The following is an 8642-nucleotide window of genomic DNA, read 5'->3' as shown; positions in this document are numbered from 1 at the left end:
TGATAAAAGACTTGAATTATACAAGCAAATTGCCTGCTGCATTCCCTGCATTTCAATATTAATAGGTGCCATATGTCAGCAAATGGGGCAAAGGCTTGACCCAAATGCACAGCAGCTGAAATGGTCTAGCGGTGGGCGATGACTTTAATAATAAACCTCAAAATAGCAAGCCACAAGGGGCCATGAAACATGAGAGGATAGACACTTAACACGACAAGGCAACAAGGTAACTGAAGGAGCAGTCCAGCTGGTTCGTAGGAGTGAACAAGGATAGTGGATGAGAGTTGGGTTTAAATAGGCTGTAGGTGACTCCTGTTAGCTGGCTGGAGACTGGGAGTAGCCTGCACGTGCAGACCTGACACCATAGAAATGCAGTCCACACCAGCACTATAATTGCACTTTTCGCATCCCTTTCAGGATGTCCCAAAGCTCTAAATGAAGTATTAGTATTAAAATGCAGGAAATGTAGCGGCCAATTCACTCACAGAATATGATAACCACCAAGTGATCTTACTTACTTACTGGTCATTATGCCACTGGCTCTAGGGCAGCAGTGAAGCCTCCATCTCTAACTGCCCATACCGTCGCGCACAGATAGAGAAGGATTGCTGTTTCTGTAACCCGGGGCTGAACCTCCAACCCTGGAGGACTTGTGGATCACTCTTAGTCTGGCCCCTACCCTTTGACCTCTTTGACATGGGTGACATCACCAAGAGTCAAAGCGCAAAGCCCTGACTCTAGCCAACACTCCGTAGCTCTCCAGGTCTCCAAACCCTACAACAAGGCTCTGGACCTCATGGAGGCACCAGGTAATCTCTACGTGTTTAATTGATGTTGTAATGAATAAATATTGTTTAAGAACTCCAGGGAAAACTACCCTATCTTTTATCTAAAACTCCTTTAATATCTATCTGAAAGGACATACCAGGAATTCAGTTTACTATTCCACCCGAAAGGTGCCACCCTGATAATGCGGACAGCTTGGACTTCTGTTATAGAGTCACAGAGAGGTACAGCACAAAAACAGACCCTTCAGCCCACTGAGTCCATACTGGCCATTGATCACCCATTTACAGTAATTCCATTTTTCATTCTCCCATAGTCTCATTCAAGCCCACCCACCCCCCACACAGAAGCCATCACTAGGGGGCATTTACATGTGGCCAATTAACCTCCTGACCTGCAGGTCTTTGAGACGTGGGAGGAAACCAGAGCACCTAGAGGAAACCCACATGGTCACAGAAAGAGAACGTGCGAACTCCGCACAGATAGTATCAGAGATCAGGGCTGAACTGGGGTCACTGGTTATATAAGCTGTGCCTGTTTGCTCTCTATAATTTCTCTTCACGTCCGTGGTGGGACTTGAACCCACTGCTGTTTGAGAGGGAGGCAAGAAAGTTGCAGCTGGCCCAATTCAAGTTATTGAACGATGAATCAGTGGAAATGTTGTGTTGGATCCTGATGTTTTTGCGATTCAAAGTTTCTTTGGAAGTTGAGAATGAGGCATCAACACTTCCTAATTTTGATAGATTTATGAAGTGTTACAAGAACAAAGAGGATGATGGGAGAAAATCACGAAGAAAGTGAGAGAGAGAGAAAGAGAAGGAGAGAGAGAGAACAAAGGAAGAGACTGGGGAAAGGGAAGACCTGGAAAGAATGGAGGGGGAAGAGGAGAAGAGAAAACTTCCAAAATAGTGCAGTCTTCTTAAAGAATGCCACTAATAACAGATAGTTCCATTGAAATGCCAAGAGATTGCAGTTAACCAATCAAATCGGCAGATTGAAACACTGTGATACCTGCCACTGAAACAAAGAAATTTCCGGAAAAATAGAGACATCGGTAACCACTATAAAACTCACTGAACAATGCTTGTCTACATGTGATTATATAAAAATACAAACAATCATAGGAATGTTAAACTACAAGACAAATAACAATTCTACAGCCCAATCCAACAGCTGAAAGACTCTTTAGTTCTCCCTATGCAGTGAAATAATTCTCTGCCTTTTCAAATGACTAACAGAAGCCAGAAGCCAGAAATCCACAAAAGCGTAGTGGTTAGTGCAATGTTATTACAGCACCGGAGGTGGGGGGTCGTTGGAGATCAGAGTTCAATTCTGGTGTCCTCTGTAAGGAGTCTCTGTACGTTGTGCGTGTGGAATGTGTGGGCTCTCTCCTTGTGCTCCAGATTCCTCCCACAGTCCAAAGACTTACCGGGTCAGTTTATTGGTCATTGTAAATCATCCCGAGGTTCATAGGGTTAAATCGTTGTTGTCGGGGATTGCTGGGGCATCTTTGCTCAAAGGGTAGGAAGGGCTTACTCTGCGCTGTATCTCTAAATAAATCAAATAAAATAAAAATTTGCAAGTCACTTCCCTTTGCAAAGTGTCCCAAGGTGTTCCACATGGGTAAACAAAACTCGATTGAAGCACAGGGCATACAATTCAGTCAAACCGGTAGTACTGAAGGACCATCGGGAGGTGTAAGGAAGGAATTCCACGACCACAGGTTGTATCATTTGACGATACTTCAGCCAACATTGCAGTGATGCGAATCAGGAAATGCAAATAATCGTAACATTGGGCCCACGGAGACCTCAGAAGAGTGAGATGTGGCTGTGAGGCATTTGGAAAGAAGGAAGCATTCCTTTCTGGATCTCAACCAGAAACCAACATAGTGATCTAAGATAGGGTAAGGGAGTGTGTCTGTCTGCTGGTAACACACTGTTACAACTTGCACAAAGTTCCAGCCACACAGTCGTTGAATTTTCAGATTGATGATTGGCTGTCCATTGTATACAGTAGGACAAGAGGGTCTTTTAAGAGCTCAGCAAAATAGAGGACTATGTGCTAGGGAAATTACAGGCAGTTTCTAGAGTGGGTTACATGGTTGGCACAATATTGTGGGCCAAAAGGCCTGTAATGTACTGCAGATTTCTATGTTCTAGGTATCTAGTGATGACAGTTTGAAACCTGCACAAGAAAGTTTTAAAAATCTAGAAGCCACTGCACCAGGAAAGTTCCATTCCCTCGACCTTGGAAATCTGGGTCCAGTCATATGAATAGTCGTCTCAGCTCGGGTCCTCGTTGGTTGCAATGGATGACCGTGACTCCTTCTGTGCCTTGCCATGCCCTTTGTTCTCCACAAAACGTTTGCAGAACCTCCTTCCTGGCTGCTGGGTCTCAGTGTTGATCTCATTGGCCGGAGCTGACTTTGCATGCTAGGACAGGTATGTCCCTGTCTCCCTGGGGTCTGAGGCCCGCCGGCTGCCCACATGCTGAAGTGGTGTAGCAAGGCGTGGCTGCTGCCACATGCAAACAGCTACTTGGAGCTGCAGTTGAGAGCTGAGTGTCCAGTGGGGACCAAAGGTGAGTGAGCTGCCCCAGAATGCACACAGCAAGCCCCTTCCCTGGACACCCAAACAATCCAAGTTTGCAGATTAATTACTCGGCCAACCACCTCACAGCTTAGTGGCCCCAATTCCTAACGGAGCGATGTGTTGATTAACAGCCACTCAATCACATTTGCCCAAGAGATAAGCTATTGAAAGTAAAAATAGAAATGGTGCAAATGTTCAGAAGGTCAAGCAGTATCTGTGGCGAGAGAAGCATAACTAACGCCAAGTTCCTGGCTCTGAGTGATCGGGGATTTCGACGATTTCAATCTGAAACCCCGCTTCTTGTGCCACAGCCACTTCTGAGTAACCCCAGCGTTTCCTGTTCCTATTGAAGCACCTGCAGGGTTCTGTTTTTGTGCTAATGAACGATGAAAAGAGAGTGAACATTTCAGCACTGGAAGTCGGAAATACAAGCTGAAAGCCTTAGGGACACTCCATAGGCCAGGCTGCAAAGCTCAGCTCGAAGATCTTCCACCAGAACATTTCAGATTCCGGGGAAGTGTTAAGATGCTTGTGGCGCTGAGCCATGCTCTTAAAGTGCTGTCCTCCTAACAAGGGGCTTTTAGGAATCACACCTAATGATGATGGAGGATCTACATTGTATTTCCGTCAGGAACATGTGTAACTAGGAGAGGATTACACATAAGGAATTTGAGCAGCATTTCGCCACACTACTCCCCGAGAAGGCTCTGCCACGCAATAGGATCACGGCCACAAAAATTCTGCAGACGCTGCCCGACTCCATAGACGCTGCCTGACCTGCTGAGGCCCTCCAGTGTTTTGTTTGTGTAACAGGAGGATCACGGCTGATTTTTTTTCCCTAATTTTCCAATACCAACCCAAACCCTATTGCTGTCCATTCTAAGCATACTCAGTGACTCACACAAAGTGCTGGTGGAACTCAGCAAATCCAGCAGGACTGATGGAGAGGAATTAACAGTCCAAGCTTTGGGCCAAGACCCTTCATAAGAAATGTTGTCTGTTTATTCATTTTCATAGATGCTATCCGACTTGCTGAGTTCCTCCGGCATTCTGTGTGTGCTGCTCAAGATTTTCAGCATCTGCAGGAACTCTTATGTTGTAGTCAGTGACCGAGCTTCCACAGCGCTTTTGAGGAGAGAACTCCAAAGGTTCACTACTCACTGGCTGAAGAAATTTATTCTCATCCCAGTCCTAAACATCCAGCTCTATATCTAGAGCCTGTGAGCCCTCGGTCTAGACATCCAGACCAGGGAAAACCATGCCTCTATTGACATATTCAAGCCCCATAAGAATCCAATATAGTTCAATGAGATCACTTCTTGCTCTTCCAAAATCTTAGTAAGCTCAATGTGCTCACAATCTCACCCCATACAACAAAACTCCCAACCCAAGAATCAAATTTTATTGCCCTTCGCCAATCAGACTATAAGACATAGGAGCAGAATTAGGCCACTCAGCCCATAGGGTCTGCTCTGCTATTCCATCATGGCTGATCCTGGATCCCACTCCACCCCAAAACTTGCCCTCGCATCATAATCTTTGATGCGCTGACCGATCAGGAAATTATCTTTTTTCGCTTTAAATATACCCACGGTCTTGTCTATTGCAAGTATTTCATTGCATAGGTCGGGATCTATAGAGTAACTGAGCACAGAAAGAGCTTTTTAATTACCCTACTTATCCTATTGCTGTACACCAGGGGTTCCCAAACTGGGGTTCATGGACCCCTCGGTTAATGGTAAGGCTCCATGGCATAAAAAAGGTTGGGAACCTCCAACCTACACTAATCCAATTTATCAGTAGGTTCATAGCCTTCTATGCCTTGGATGAAGCCCCAACAGGGCCAATATAATTGGAGAAAGACATCTTTATTTTTAGTCTCAAATCCTCTAGTATCAAAGGCCAAAGTACCGTCTACCTTCCCGACTGCTTGTTGAGCCTATGCATGAACATTCAGCAATTTGTGTACAAGGAAATTCTGACCACTGTTGTCCTCAGTCTCTCACCGTTCAAGATACACTCTTATTTTCCACATTTTCTCATCAAGGCAGATGACCTGCCCGTTTTCCACGCTATATTTCATCTGCCATCTCCTCCGTTTTTCAACCAATGTGCCCTCTACCTCAGCAATCACTTCCTCTAAGACCCCTGTACTCACTTTTTCAGATCTCGACTGTCTATAGCATTATTTATTGACTTTGTAATTTTTATCTAGCAATAACGATTACTATAAGTTAATTCCGCCCTTTTGACCTCAGATCTCTGAATAAAAATGAGGTTTTTTTTAGCGTGTTTCCAAATCTCTGTCATTTTTCTTACTTCCCATTATTAAATCTCAAATTTCATCCTCCAGGGACCAATACTTCTGTCAGTTCCTCTTTTCTATGTATATTTTTTCTATGAGATCTAACTGTCTACATTTATATCTCTTCTCAGCTTGCTTTCATAGTCTATCTTATCCCTCTTTATTTTTTAACTAATCTTGTATAGATTTCCAATAGTCTGGCCTTCCACTGATCTGAAGTGAATTTAAATGCCTGGCTCCCGTGATGGAACCTGTTTTTACTTCACTAGGTCATTAATCCAGGCTTTTGCAGTGCCTGATCAATTCTGTAACTATACGTCTCCCTGTGTGATACAGAAGTTAAATGTCTCCTTCGTGTCCTTAGGGGTAAATATTGTCAGCAGTTTGTCCTGGGCCCGCCATGTGACTACAATGGCCAAGAAAGCACACCAACACCTCTACTTCCTCAGATGGCTAAGGAATTCCAGCATATCCTCACTAATGCTCACCAATTTTTGCAGATGTGCCACAGGAAGCATCCTTCCTGGAATAATCACCGCTTTGCATGGCAACTGCTCTGCCCAAGACCGCTAAAAGTTGCGGAGAATTGTGAACACAACCCAATCCATCACACAAAACAGCCTCCCCTCCAGTGACTGTATCTACACTTCCCACCAACAGCTAGCATAATCAGGGACCCCTCCCATTCTGGTCATTCCCCTCTTCCCCTCTTCCATAGGGCAGAATACACAAAAACTTGAGAACATGTACTAACAGGCTCAAGGACGGCTTCTATAACACTGTTGTCAGACTTTGTAGCAGATATCCTATTGATAAAGATGAAGCCTACCCCATCGTGGTCCTTGCACTCTATTTGTCTCCCTACACTGCATTTTCTCAGTAAGCAGAACACTATAGTCTGCATTGAGCTTTCCCTTTGTACTAACATGATGTACTTATGTTTTGGAATGAGCTGCCTGGATGGCATACACTCAACGGGTTTCACTGTATCTCAGTATTTTAGCCAGAGAATGGTGATTTTGTGGAATTTGTTACCACAGGCAGCTGTGGAGGCCTAGTCGTTGGATGTACTTAAGGCATCAGCTTGCACAAACTACACAATGCACAATGCAAGGTACAAAAGGTGACTTGATAGAGGAGTATAAGATGAGAGACATAGATATGGTGGACTTCCTCCTCTTCTTGTGTCCTTAACTCCAGTGGAGAATAGGCCATTAATGACCCCCCATCTCCATCATGCAAAGTCAATGGCATGGTTGGAGTTCGTCAATGTTTCCGTAATCTATTGCACAGGGGATTGGCATCTGCAGCTTCCTGTTGGCCGGCCTTACCTGACTCCACCTCTCACGACGGGGATGTAGGGTTGGACTTTGGGAGGCAGATATAGTGGACAACCATAGAATTTTTTCCCAGGGCAGAAATTGCAAATGCAAGGGGGCATCATTTTATTGATTGAGGAAGTTGTAGGAGGGAATGTCAATGGAAGGTTTTTTACACAGAGAGTAGTAGAAGAGGCAGATACATTTAAGGGACCCTTAGGTAGGAACATGGATGAAAGAAAAAAAGAGAGTTATGAGCTATGTAGGAGGGAAGGACGATCATGAAGTGAGTTTATATAGGTCAGTACAACACTGTAGACCAAAAGCTCCATAGTGTGCTGTATTTTTCTATATTCTATATCCCTTTAAACTTTTTCTATCCATGTACCAGTCCAATTGTCTTCACGAAGCCCGACAGCTTTTTCGGCAGCTCACTCCACATATCCATTATCATTTGAGTGAGAAGCTTGCCCCTCTGCTCCCTTTTAAATATTTCTGCTTTCACCTTAAGTGTATGCCCTCAGCCCTGGGCAAAAAATTGTGGCCGTCTACCAACACGAGAAACTCTGCTGATGCTGGAAGTCCAAGGCAACACACACGAAACGCTGGAGGAACTCAGCAGGTCAGGCAGCATTTATGGAAGTGAATAAACAGTTGACTTTTCGAGCCGAGGCCCTTCTTCAGGACCGGAAAGGAAGGGCGAAGACGCTGGAATAAAAAGGTGGAGAGAGGGGAAGCAGGGTAGCTAGAAGGTGATAGGTGAAGCCAAGCGGGTGGGAAAGGTCAAGGGCTGGAGAGGAAGGAATCTGATAGGGGAGGAGGGCGGACCACAAGAGAAAGGGAAGGGGGAGGTGATAGGCAGGTGAGAAAAGGTAAAAGGCCAAAGTGGGGAATAGAAGAAGAGGGGGGTGGGAGGGAAATCCTCATGACTTTATAATATTCTGCAAGGTCACCTCTCAGCCTCTTATGGTCTGTGAAGAAAAATCCCAGAATGTCCAGTCTCTCCCTATAACTCGATCCCTCCGGTCTAGGTAATATTCTTAGCAATCTTTTCTCACCTTTTCCAATCCTTGTTTACAAGTTGGAAGAACAATCTTCAGGATTTTCCCAAACAGAAAGATCTGATGACTGAACAAAACTAATTTTCTTTTGGGAAACAACACTCAATTTCATGCAACAAACCTCTTATGCTGGTGTGTTGGTTCAGTGGGCAACGCCTGGGCAATCAGAAGACTATGCTGGAGGGAGGGGTTAGATTGAATTATTTATAAAGTGAGTACAACATCATGGGCTGAAGGGACTGTACTATGCTGTGCTGTTCTGCCCAACACAGCAAGCCATAAGATGCACTTCCTCCTAATGTAGCAAAGCCAATTAGAATTGACCAAAGTTCTATAACTCTGAAAAATATGACTCTGTGAAACAACAACAAGCAACCTCTCAAAAGCAAGTCAGGTTTTCTGGAGCTATGAGTGTTCACAGCTCACCAGTTACAATGAATTATGTTTGTGTGTTTTGGTGAATTGCGGGCTCCTGTTCCTCCTTGTGAACACTGTTCGAGGTCACTGGGCCATCACTGAATGAGTCCCTTATTTCACATTGAATTGCTGACTGCCGAGCCTCCATCAGCACTGCTTG

Source organism: Mobula hypostoma, chromosome 8, assembly GCF_963921235.1.
Source record: "Mobula hypostoma chromosome 8, sMobHyp1.1, whole genome shotgun sequence".
NCBI classification, from domain to species: Eukaryota; Metazoa; Chordata; class Chondrichthyes; order Myliobatiformes; family Myliobatidae; genus Mobula; species Mobula hypostoma.
The sequence above is the reverse complement of the archived record's forward strand: the minus strand, read 5'-3'. Positions refer to the sequence as shown.